The sequence below is a fragment of the Protopterus annectens genome, chromosome 2.part2 (genome assembly GCF_019279795.1).
Source record: "Protopterus annectens isolate FY-2018-M chromosome 2.part2, PAN1.0, whole genome shotgun sequence".
Classification (NCBI taxonomy): domain Eukaryota; kingdom Metazoa; phylum Chordata; order Ceratodontiformes; family Protopteridae; genus Protopterus; species Protopterus annectens.
Genome location: NC_056730.1, coordinates 135903140 through 135917210, shown reverse-complemented (window position 1 = coordinate 135917210; position 14071 = coordinate 135903140).

The window sequence follows — 14071 nt, the reverse complement described above, 5'->3', positions numbered from 1 at the left end:
TATTCTAAATATATGGGCAGCTAATATAGACTGCATACCATCTTTTTCTCCACTTTTCTTGATTTTAACTCAATGAACTAAATGTTTTTTTATAATTAGTATGAATGTACACAAATTTATTAATAAGTATCTGAAGTTTAAGATTTACTTACAGTTCATTATTTTATATTATATGATAGTCTTCTAAGGGTTTAATAGTAATTGAGAGTTACAGGTCCATGTTTCATGTATGTTTAGGTGAACGTTAAACACTATGCTTTCTTCTTTTAGGACATTTTGCTTTAAAATATTTTTTAACTCATTACATCTGACTAACACCTCCAGGTGCATCTGCAGTTAACTCCTACTGACACCTCTATGAGTCAAATATTGCTTGTTCATATTTGCATTAATAATTCTGAAACCATGCTATGTACAAGGTTTTAAAATATTTCATCTTAAACCTTACATAATGGCAAACTCAACTGCATTAATATTTGGCCTCTGTCTGGTGCAGTTAAATTGATAATAACTGTTATTTTTATGATATTAATTTATATAGATATAATTTTCAAATTTTTCTAAATATAAAACCAAAAACTTGAAAGATAATAAAACTAACTGATGCAAAACTGAAAAACACAAAAATGCAAGACAGGCAGATATCACAGAATCCAGAATCTCAACAACTAAGTAACACAGACAGAACTCCTTAGCCTCATATGAAAGCTCTCAGCTAGATGAATACAATGTTGCTGACACTATGTGTGTAACTTGAGTGGTTGCTGAGATATTATAAGTTGTCTACAAAATATTACAACTGTAATAGTAACTGTGTTTACTGGGGCTTATAAAATTCAGTTTAATACCTAGAAACTATAGAATACTAACACTATAAAAATTATTTGTGCTAAAGACTTTGCCATTTATACTTCTTTCATAATCCCTATGATTCTAGAGATGATTTGTTTGAAATGTGAGGATATAATTTGATTCTGTCAAAAGGCTTAGACTCTGTCCATTGGAAGTTACAGTGCAAACTTCCGGAGCTCCATTATTGTGAATGAGTTAAGATGGCATAATTCATTTTTATTGGTTGCATGTACAGATTTAAACTTTTTGGTTTGGTATAATTTAATCTGATGAAGTCTCTGGTATGAGACAAAAGATCTTATTGTGCATTTTATTAAAATTTTTTCAACTCTGGGTTACTAGTTTTGTGTTGGAATACATTAGTGGCAGTTTGGTGGTCTTATTGATTTACTGGGTTTGTTGATCATTTGTGTGTAAGTTTTATCAAACCAGAACTGAACTTGTGACTCATACTAAACTTCTAGGTGTTAAAGATGAGGCTATACATTTTTACCACTCCATTAAACAAGGCAATAACCAAAATCACAAAACACTTGGTCCTCTATATTGAGCTAAACCTTATCTGAATGACAAAACTAGGCAAACTATTGCCTCTGCTCTGCTACTGTCCACCCTCCTATATGCTGTTTCTATATTTTCAACCTGCAAAATGCACAAATAACCATGCAAGTAAAATAGCTAAATTTGCTACTGATATGCCTTACTAATCCTATCACTTCATGGTACTAAAACAGATAAAGTGGTTAGAATTGCCTCAATGTCTAATATTTACACAACTAAAACATTGTTCACAGACTAATTTTCCATCCTGAGAAATACCAGACACTAAAAAATATTACACACCCTTACCCCCATCTATGACTCTTTGCTCTACTGACAAATTCTTACTGCACCCAATTTAATCAAACAATACTGCAGGTGACTCATTGCATTCTTCTCATGTTTCTAAAGTTTGGAATTATATTCCCCCTCACTCTGACAAACTTTAAACTTGAAATCCTTCAAGCTGCTACTGAAAAAATACCCAAATGTCTCATGGATTTGCTCATGTACCATATCTGGTTAATCCACCTAAACCACAGTTATCCACTATTTCCCATCCTCTAAAATGACCACTTGGCCAGTAGTCTTCCATCTTTTCCTGTACTATTATATCTACTTGGCCACACACACTGCATCATGGTCTCCTCAACTTTACATTGTTAAGAAAGTTCACTTTACTAGTGTTCTAGTAGTATTAAAAACCCACGAGTCTAAACTTTGTTATTCTGAAGACCTGTTCTGATATACCTTTGAAAGATTACTCATATCACTGTATTACCTGTATCATGATTATATGTTTGTATGCTGACTATTCATATGTGTATCGTCAATGTTTTTCTTTTCTCACTATTGCATGCTTAAACAATTGTCTTTTTCTTTCTCATTATTGTATACTCAGACTATTCATTACACGATTTATGTATGTTACTTTCTTCCTGTGACTTGTGAAGCTTTTCTCCCTGGGCTTCTGCTGAAAAGGGATTTTTTTACCTAATCAGCCATTCTCAGTCAACAGAAAGCGATAAATAAATAAATATGCAAATAACACTGTACATTACTTAAATTCTTGTAATAGACTTGCATTTTTTTCACTAAAGATGATATCAGCTAACTTTATTGGTTTATAGATTATTGCTGGCATGGTGACTCCAGGGGCTTTTTAAAGCCTAATCATGCTCCCCAATGACTAGGGTTTAGAATCAAATATTGTACCTTCTGTCTATGAGGTGAAGACCTTAACTAATATGTCAACTACCCCCCAATTATCCTGGTTAACAAATACAAATTAATAAAATAAATAAATCTTAGCATTAATTTTTCAAAAGTAACACTACATAAGTATTGTTCTTTTTTGGGTAGGGTTCATAATACTTTGTTGTTTAAAAACTTGCTTACAAATCTCATGAGGGTAGCTATTGTGGGATTAATTTCTAATTCCTAGGTCTATAGAAAGTTAAAAGACCACAGCTTAACAATGTACCCATACTGCCTTTCAGTTTACATTAACTATAAATGAATGCAAAGCAATGTACCTAAGTTAATTAGTGCTGAGTAACATAACTATATAGATGATAACTCAAAATAGCACAGCAGGAGAGTTTTCATTATGAAATTGAAAGGTGAACATGTTTATTATAATTATCTTCTTCATCAAATGTTCAGAGTATCAACGTGATTATCTAAAGGATTGAAATATGGGCATTGAGCAGAGAGGGAAGGGGATAAAGTGCCTGAGCTGTTCTGGTATTTAGATTAAAACTAATAACTGCTCCCAGATATGATACATTAACCATTGATTTTTCCTTGATTTATCATACAGCAATGTTATAAATGATGAACTACCCCACAAAGTATTTTTGAGCATTACATGAGAAGGTACAGAAGACGGGTGTTCCTAATACTTTATAATTATGACAATGGAGAAAAGACCTACCAAGACAATTATTTGTAAAGGGGAGACAAAGGAATAGACAGAGAATGGATGATAGCCTGAAATGACCATTTTTATGGTAATTTTATAAACTGAAAATGTTAGTTTCAAAATGACAAAGTGTGCAATGGTGCACATTAAGAAATTTAGGTAACATCTCATGATATTAAAGTATACCAATATTTTGAAAGCTGAAATAAAGAAAATTAATAGGATGGGATATGCAGTGATTGTCTAAACAGACTATGGCAGTATGAAAGAAAAGGATTTATGCAAATGCTGAAAACTGACCAGAATATGGAGGTTAAACATGCAAAAAAAAAAAAAGCATGGACTGTGTGGATTTCTGATATATTCTGAGAATAGCAGAATGGTAACATATATATTACTTGTATTTTATTTAGGTACAAAGGTGTCCTCATGTGATTACTGGCTTCTTTATTTAATTAAATAAAATGAGGTTGGCGGAGTGGCACAACAGTTAGAATCAATGCTTTTTAGTGCTTGGTTCTGCAGCTTGGTGCTCAGATATGGATGGTTTCTGTGTTGGGTATACATATTCTCCCTGTTTTATGTGAGTTTCAACCAGGTATACTGTTTTTTTGTCTCATAAAAAAAAAATACATCATACGTTAGGTGAAATTGCCTGTAGGTATGTATGCTGTATAATGATGAATATGTGTGTGCATCTTGTGATGGCTTGCTTCCCATTCAGGATAGTTCTTGTGCTTTACACAAAGTGAATTGCAGGACAGGTTACCTGTTACCTTGAGCTGTGTAAAGCAGATAATTTATGAACAAATGTATGAATAAATGACTAAGTGAATGAAACAAGCAAATGAAAATGTTGTTTATAGGTGATGTTTAACTTCTCATAAAATGAAAAATGAAATGCTACATGACGATCACCCATGTAAAAAGTGATCATAAATCAGTCCTTACAGTCCTTCCTCCAAAGTTTTTTAATGGACTAGTCCAATAGTCCCCATTCTTGATATTTTAAATGACAGTCACTCATATGAGACCAGGTGACATAATGGTTAAGGTCTTTGTCTCCCATGCATATGGTACAATGTTCGATTCTGACCTCCAGACACTGCCTGTTTGGAGTTTGCATGTTCTCCCTGTGTCTCTATGGAGTTCTTCCCACCTCTGTAAAAAACATGCTGAGTGTTTCCATCTCAGACTTATCAATGAATGGAGTTGTGGGCAGCAGCACAGACTATACACAGTGCTATATACAGGGAAGAGTTGTATAGACCAATGGCTTTGGGCATCTACTGTGGTGAACAGTATCCTCAAGACAGAAGAACACGCATCACAGATTGCTCACCGCAGCAGGGCTGGCCACTTGACAGTGTAAAATACAGCTCTAGGTGATTTGCCATGATGATATGGAGGAGGCTGGACCTCCTATGTATCCAAGAGACAAGATGGAAGGACGGTGCAGCAAAAACACTTGGCTTGGGATCCAGAGTCTACTACTCAGGAGGAGGACAGGCTAAAAATGGCATAGGAATTGTCATGAGAGAGAGAGACTGCAGAAGGCAGTGAGGGATATCATCAGAATTAGTGACAGGTATTCATATTGTCAGCCTACACCCCACAGCAGGGTTGTGATAGTGAGGAAAAGAGTGCATTAGTTGCAGGACCTACTAGATAAAGCAGTGCAACATGAATTGGTGTTGATAATGGGTGACTTGAATGCACATATCAGGACAGACAGAACAGAATATGAGGACTGCTTGGGTATACATGGGTAGGGCAACAGGAATGAAGAAGGAGAGGCCATTCTAGATGTCTTGATAGTAGCCAACACATAGTTCAGAAAGAGAGACTCATAAGACCACATACAAGAGTGACCAACATGCAACTCAGGTAGACTTCCTCCTAGTAAGGAAAGGGCACTGGGGTAGAATCAGTGATTGCAAAGTCATTCCCAGTGAAACAGCTGGCCCACAGCATAAACCACTGCTTGCCACAATCAGCTGCAAGCAATGGTCAGACAAGATCAACAGAAACTAGGCTGAAGACCTGGAAGTTTGACTGGAGAGAAAGTACAACAGTTTAAGGAACTACTCAGGGCACTAGCACCCCAAGAAGAGGAGGAAACAGGTGGAGTTGATGAAGAATTGTAGTGCCTCAAAACAGCATGTGTGAGGACTACAAAAACAGATATGTGGCTGAGCCAGGTATGGAAATAAGGTACATAAGGAAAGCTGGTGGTCACCAAAAGAAAGAAGTGCAGGAAAAAGTGGGAGATAGAAAAGAAGGACCAGGCTAGGAAGTAATGCTGGTTGGCTAACAGAGAAGCTAAGAAAGGAGCTGTAATGGCAAAGAACAGTTCATCTGAGGCACTCTACTAGCTTCTAGAAAGTGGACTCAGTAGGTGGCACAAAGAAACTATATCAGGTTGCAAGACAAACACAGAAAGATAAAGAAGATTGTCAGACACCTTTCATAAGGGATGCCAGCAACAACCAGCTTATCAGGCCACAGGACATCAAAGACAGATGGAAGAAGTTCTTCCAGAAGCTTCTGAATGAAGAAAGCCCAGCAGTAGCTGTACTGCCCCAGACACAGCATAAGATGAGAGAAGAAGAGGAGCCCACCCTAGAAGAAGTAAGAATAGTACTAAGGATAATTAAGTCAGGGAATGCAGTAGGCTCAGATGAGGTCAAAGCAGATATGATAAAGATGCTGGGTGAGATAGGAGATAAATAGCTTCTGAGGGAACTCATAGCAGTGTGGAGAGAAAGACGTATCCCAGATGACTGGAGAATAAGCATACTCATGCTAGTGTGCAAAAATAAAGGGTATCCATAACTGTGGGCAGTACAGAGGCATCAGACTCCTGCCACATTGCATGAAAGGTCTGGAGAGGGTAATTGATGAATGGATGCACAGAGTAGTAGAAAGTAAGATGGGAGATGAGCAGTTCAGGTTCAAATCAGGATGCAACACAACTGACCCAATATTTGCAGTAAGACAGATAGCTGAAAAGAAGCTAGAGATGAGGAAAGAGTCCAACTGGGCATTCCTAGACTTGAAGAAAGCATATGACAAGGTCTCTAGAAAGATGATTTGGGCAGTGTTTCTGTGGTTGAAAGCCCCAGCAACATTGGTAGAATTAGTGCAAGTTATGTACAAGGACTCAATGACCCAAGAACAAGCAGGGTTTGGTCTCACAGATTGGTTCCTAGTGGCAGTTGGTGTGCATCAGGATTCAGCTCTGATTAAACTGCTGTTTATACTACTGATAGACTACATTAGCAAACAGATCAGAGGGGACAGATCAACAAAGTTGCTGTATGTAGACGATGTGGCATTGAACTCAGATTCTGAGCAGGAAATTCATCCCTGGTTTGGCACCTATGTCTCTAATCCCAAATCCCTGCTTACACTCATCAAAGTATCAGAACTTGTATTTGGGATGGCTGGCTAGGCTTAAAAAGGCCCTTGTCATCGTTAGCCTAGTAAACACCTATGAACCTATGAACCTATAAGAATTTCAGCAAAGGATAGGGGAATGGTGACAGTTAACAGGACACCTCGACCCCATGTAGGAAATGGAAAAAGGGGTTGATCATGATGATCACCCATGTAATAAGTGATCATAAATCAGTCCCTACAATCCTTCCTCCAAAGCTGTTTAATGGACTAGTACAACACTCACTGTCTTTATAGCTTGGTGTGCTGAATGATGATCACTTGTGTGATGAGCTGTCATAAATCAGTCCTTACAGTCCCTCCATCACTAGAAGCAAATGAATATGTTGTCTGGCAGCTAGTGCATTGGATTAGGACTCTGAGTTCTTAATCACCTGGTTCCTGTAGTCAGAAAGTACAGTGTTTGATTCTATTCACCTCCATTTGCCTTTTATGTGGCTCTGAGCAAGTCATTTTATCAGAAAGCACTACTGCGTTGCCCCTGAAAAGTGGGCTTATTCAGCAAGTAAACAGATAAGAGAAGATGATGTTAGTCAATTCTACTTAGTTTGTAACTTATTCTTTTTGTTCCTTCTCACTGTCTTTTTTTATCTGTGGTGTGGCCTGTGTCCATTAATTCCAACACATTTATCTCTGTTATGAAGGACATTTTGAGGATTGGCACTAGAGGTCTTCAGTATCCAGAACACTACACAAACAGTGTATCATATTCAAACTGCTCAGTCTGCAATGACATTAGTGTGGGAAGCTTACATATGCTTACAGCACTACACTGTTTGCTCACCTAATTTGGACCCCCCCCAGTCTTTTATGAATGCCCTGTCATACAGTAGCAAAATCTGACCCTGTTCCACAGAACTCAGATATGATATCAAGATAATCATTCCAATAGCCTTTAAATAAGCATGCTTGTATTCAGAAATGGGTGTAGTACATTGTAAATAATAAACCTTCTTCTGCTGGAATGGACGTTTGAGTAGTATTATTTATCTTGCTGAAAAGTATGCTATGATACAAGTAAATTACAACTTGAACCCAACTTCATTTGCAAGTCACTGATGTGCTTGTGACCCTGTCAGGGTTCTCCAAAGTAAAAAGAATATATACAGCCTCTTGTGGGTTTTCAAAGAAGCATGTTTACTCTCCAGAGTATTGACTACATTTTGCTCATGTGTCTGTGTGGATATTTGGGTCTATATTAGAACATCAAAGTTTCAAAACTTTGAATGTTCTAATATCGACCCCTATTCAGCGAAAGCTGAAAATATCAAAGCAACAGAAAACTGAATTTTTTCCTAGGGAAAGAATTCGGTTGTCCATTTCTGTTGCTTCAGTATTTTCAGCTCTGTGGTAGAAAGTTATGGGTCGGGTTCAGGTAAGTGTGCGATTGAGTGCGGGCTAGGTTAGTTAGGGTTAGGGTGCGGGTTAGGTATGTGTGTGATTGTGTGGACATGAGGGTTAGGGCGGGTTAGGTGAGTTAGAGTTAGGGTGTGGGTCAGGTAAGTGTGCGATTGTGTGGATGTGAGGGTTAGGGCGGGGTAGGTGAGTTAGGGTTAGGACGCGGGTGAGGTGAGTGTGCAGTAGTGACGGACCTTAGGATTAGGGTTTGGGCTAAGGTAAGTGGATAGTTAGTGGTGTATGTATAGTTTAGTGTAGGATTAGATGTAAGATTTTAGGTGTATGTGTGTGGATTGCTGTTTGTTTGTTGTGCTTGTGTTGTGTGTATGTGTTTTGGAACAGCAAATTTTTTCCCTAGGAAAAAATTCGCTGCTCTGTATGTTTGATGTTTTCAGCTTTCGCTGAATAGGGGTCGATATTAGAACATTCAAAGTTTTGAAACTTCGATGTTCTAATTTAGACCCGGATATTTGCAGGTAGTACTGCTTTCCTCCCACATCCTTATGAATGAAAGAACGATCTCCTGAAATGGCCATATGCATACGTATATTGCATACTTATATGTGCCCGCGCGTGTGTGTGTGTGTGTGTGTGTGTGAGACTCATACCTCTCAACCATACCAAATTGCTCGGTATTTACCGGTTTTGAGGTCCAAATACTGGGGTGCCATGAGTTTCCACGTGGCCTCCTTATTTCCTGAATTTCCTAGCTTTATTTTAAAATTTTCTCTGACTTTTTTTTTTGCCGACATCATCGCGAGCAGAGGCATGCCCGATGATGTCAGCTTCGTGACCAGCCTGCCAGCCTGTCGGAATTCGGCTGTGGGCTGAGTCTGTGTTTTGAAATTAAGTTTACATGACTCGCATGTGTATGTTGCACTTCACACACACTCGAGTCAAGTCTCATTGCAGCAGCTCTACCATTCCTAATGCTTGCTAAATCCAACAACTGACCGAGAAAGACAGAGAAGGGAGGATGTACCACTACTAACAACACAGACAGCATAGTCTCTCAGTCAGACTATTTTTTTTTTTGTTTTAAAATAATCAAACAGTCAGCAAGTCACGAGCGACAGTGTATATTTATTTATTAGTTGTTTAAGTTAGAGAGGCAGCCAGGAAGCAAGACTTGCAAGCAACGGTAGCAGCAACCCTGACCCTAAGCAGAGCAGAAGAGCAATACCAGTCTCAAATCATTGGACTCATCTCAGATCCAGTCCTCCTGGACTCCCAGATCTGTGGGGCGGTCATCCATTATGAAAAAAAATATATCATTGATACTTCTTCTTCCCTCGGCTCCTCCTCCACCTCCAGCACGTCAGTTACCGTAAGATAAAAATAATTTTGATTTGAGACTTGCAAATGAAGCAGGTGCAGCTTGATAAGGAAAGACAGAGCCATTTTATTTGAAATCATCATATTTTTATTCTGGTGTACACTGTACAGAGAATGTTTGCTTTTTAACATGTTTATAAATGCATTCATATAATTTTTTTCCACTTCCAGTCATAGAGTGCAGCCCTCTGCATGGATGCTGAAAGGTATGGGGGCTTTGCTACCCACAGAAAATACTTGGATCCTAGTCTGATGAATGCTGTTGTACACATTAGTTTTCATGGCCCTCAACAAAATTATATCTGGCCAACAATATATAATCCTGTGATAGATTTTAAGCAAGGTTATTTTCTCTAGAACTTCAAGCATAAAATGTAACTACATGTGATTTTTTTTTCATATTCTGGTCCACATTATTGCATAATTTACCTCTGATATGCTCAGAAGCAGAACACAAATGTCAAAGAGGAATTTAGTTTGCGTTGTTTGCTGGAATGCCTTTTAATTCACAGAGGAACAATACATCCTTATCATACTAACAGAAGTGCAGCAAAGTTGTTAGATTAAACTCTTTTGGGGGAAATGAGTATAGTGCACAACGCTGGTGTGATTTTATTTGAAGATAAATGTATATGTGTCAAAGTGCAGATAGCCATTTAGTGGCCATGACATTTTCATTCATAATACATTTTCAAACTTGCTGAAGCTGGAAAGCCCTATCACTGGGCAGAGGCTATTTCCACTGACACTAATTATTTATTTAACTCTAATCAATTCCTTATGTGCACTGTTTTTGCACCTACACTTTTAAAGTTTGTCCTGTTTGTTGCTTTTACCTGTTGAGGCCACACACTCAAGTACGCTAGCCTGTGTTACATATTTATTGCATTTTCCTGCTGTTTGTTGCAAAAAAAAAAAAAAAAAAAAAATTATCCTTGTTTCCCATCTTTCCTGAACTAGAGTAGTCCAAATACAGGCTTTGCTGTATTCTGGACTTTTGGAAAGTTCCTGTGTTGCCCATTTCCTTTCTTGGATAAAAGGAGGCTTCTTTGTTCACCAGTGGCAGTGGGGAGCTTGGAGCAGCCTATCAATCCCTGGAGGAGTGTTCCCAGCACAAGAATCTGGTAGTCTATTGGCCATTTTGGGCCAATTTCTAGCTCTTTCAAGTCCCCCTGTATAAAACCCGCTTTAGCGCGGCTTTGCGCGATTTTGCGCATAGCGCAGCATCAGGCAGCTTAATTGGGTTTAAACCATTCTCGGCTCCACAAAGTCTGCTCTTCACTTTTTCCCTTAGAACTGATCTAGTTCTCATAATAAACACCCTATTCCCACTCTAAAGCCTGGCACTTGCTCACTAAAGCAATTATATAAGTCAGCACTAAAAAAATGTACTTTGTTCCCCATTGGCCCTTTTTTTCAATTATAAAGGAATTCCCAATACTATTCTAACATGTCCAAAGGTCAGTTGTCAATCTCCTCTCCGGTACAGCTGGTGAATCTGGGACTCTTGAGGCAATGTTACAACTGCCTCATGTACACAGACAACCCTCTCCCCCTCCCAACAAATTCCAACACATGTGAGAGATGCAATCATATAGCCAAACTGGAGGCTAAGCTCTCTCAATTCAGTACTGGCGTAACCAGTCAGGAGGAGAAGGAAACCACACTCACTACAATTCCAGTCTAAACTAATCTCACTAGATATTCACATCCCGACCCCAGCCCCTGCCCAGCAAACCACAGTGAAAAACTTCTCTAAAGCAAATTTCACACTCCTCAAAACCGAGGTGGAATCCTTCAAAGCCCCCGGGCCTGTAGAAAATACGTCCCAGACCACAGAATCCATTATAAACGCATTCTATGAACACCTTCAGGAATGCATGGATCATGCAATCCCAAATAAAACCAAGACCCAATCCTCCAAAGTTAGGCGTCCTGTCTGGTGGACCCCAGCCATAAACAAACTATACAATAGAAGGAGGAAGCTACTACATGATAGAGCAAAATCCCAAAAAGGGAAGGCATCTCTGATCAGTATTAGCAAAAAACTACGGGCACTCATAAAATCATCTAAGGTCAGCTTCGAGAGAAAAACTGCACAGGACACTAAGGATAATCACAAGGCTTTCTTTAGTTATGTTAGGAACCTGGGTGGGAATTCCCAGATATGCTCAGAATTAGTCCAAAATGACAAAAAATACACTGAACCCACAGACATTGCCAATATCCTAGCTGACAGGTTCAGCGCAAACTTCTTCCCCCCCTTCCCCACCAAAAGGGCAAATATCTATCCCAGCATAGTGCTGCCCCCCTGACATCTCAGATGCTCAGGTAAGAGCCGCCCTCTCCAAAGCAGTAAACACAGCATCAATGGGACCAGATGGTGTCCCGGGCTGCGTCCTACATGAACTCCAAGAAGAACTAAACCCAAACATAAAACTACTGTTCAATCTCAGCCTTACTACAGGATATGTACCCAAGGAGTGGCGTACAGCAACAGTGGTCCCTCTCCACAAAGGTGGTGCCTCAACAGATCCTGGAAACTATCGCCCCATAAGCTTGACTAGCTTGGTCTGCAAAGCTATGGAAAGGATCATCATGGACCTCATAAATAAAGATAATGGAGACCTACAGACACTGGATCCTACCCAGTTCGGCTTTGTTAAGGGCAGATCCTGCCTCTTAAACCTGGTCGATTTCTTTGAAACAGTCACCAAGGCCATTGACGAGGGGAAGGTGGTCCACACAGCCTACCTGGACCTTGCAAAAGCCTTCGATACAATACCCCACTCGGGCATTATAGATAAGCTCACCAGCTTAAATATAAACCCCTATGTCACTAGATGGGTTGAAAACTGGCTCAAGGACAGAACCCACATGGTTAGAATTGCTGGAGCCATGTCATACTCCAAACCAGTTACAAGTGGCATCCCACAAGGCTCAATCCTGGGACCTCTCTTGTTCGGTATGTATTTCTCGGAGGTATAGGCTAACACGGAAGGACTGTGGCTGACCAAGTTCGCAGATGACTGCAAACTGGGCGCCATAATAGACTCTCCAGCCGACACAAGCATCCTACAAAAGGGCCTCATAGAAACAGACAACTGGTGCCAGAGCCATGGCCTCAAGCTAAACGCCAAAAAGTGTATAGTCATCCCCCTTGGCAAAAACAAAGTGCCCACAAATTACCACATAGGTGGTAATCCATTAAGTATGGAAGAAGTAATTAGGGACCTGGGGACCCAAGTTGATAGCAATCTCTCATTTGACAACCACGTGGCCAAAGTGATTAGAAAAACATTTTATATAGCCCACCTAATCATGAAGGGATTCACATCTAGATCAGGGGAGGTCATCGTGCCTCTTTACTCATCCCTCATCAGGCCCATAATTGAGTACAATGCCCCTTTTGGGATGTACCTTACCAGACACCTGCAGCAACTAGAAAGACCCCAAAAGTACCTCACCAAGAGGATCAAAGGGCTCAAACAGATGCCATATGCTGCCCGGTTAAAGAAACTCCAGCTCTACTCAGTGGCATACCACCTTCTCAGAGGCGATCTGTGCCTGACATTTAAAGCCATGTCCAACCCGGAATTAATGGACATGCTGCACCTCAGAAAATCCAAATCCCATCGAGCTACGCGCTCGAGAAACTTGAACCTCAGCACTGAAATAAATAGGACATGCTGGAGGGACAGATTCATAACCCAGAGGCTCCCTTCACTCTGGAATAAAATCCCAGTCCAGGTTAGGCAGAGTCCCTCATTGACTCTCTTCAAGAGGAATCTTGATGAGTGGATGGGAGATAGTAGGTTTACCCAGGGTATCACTTCTGTGTCACTGTTAGACAGAGGCACAGTATACTAACCTCGAAAAAGGGCATAGCAAAATTAATTTAAAATGGGTGGCGAAAGCCAAACACACTCTGGCTAGGCTTATAAATGCCCTAGGGCAGAGAGCCTAGTATGAACCTATGAACCTATGCAGCTGAATGAATCTTTGAGACTCCAATTATGGGTGAGCTTCGAGCAATAAACAAATGGTTGAAAATGACTTTCAAGTCAGCTTCTTAATGAACTATAGCAAATATTCAAAGAATGTTCCACTTGTCTTGTAACAGTCTGTTCACTGCCCTTAGAATGCATCTTAATGTTTTTCTGGTATATTATTTTAAATGACAGGTTTAAATATGGAATGTAATGAACATATGTGTTTGATGCTGTAATCTGGAGCAGTGGAGCACTAACAGGTCATATCTCTGCCCTGCACTAATTAAGTGCTGATAGTCCCTTGTGATCAGCTCTCCTTCATGGTTAACAGAGAAAAATAGATGTATGTATAAACAAGGAGCCATGACACTGGCCAGATGCATTTTCTTTGAATGTGGGTTCAGTGCAGATTGCAGAATGAATGTGAGTTTCAAGGGCAGAGAAGTTTTAATGCTGTCTGTTTTCATTGTGAGACTGTAATGCTTTGTTTAGTAGATGTCTACTAGTGTTTGTGCTATAAAATGTAAAATAAAAGTTTTAAATGTAATCCAAATAATTGTTATAGAAGTAA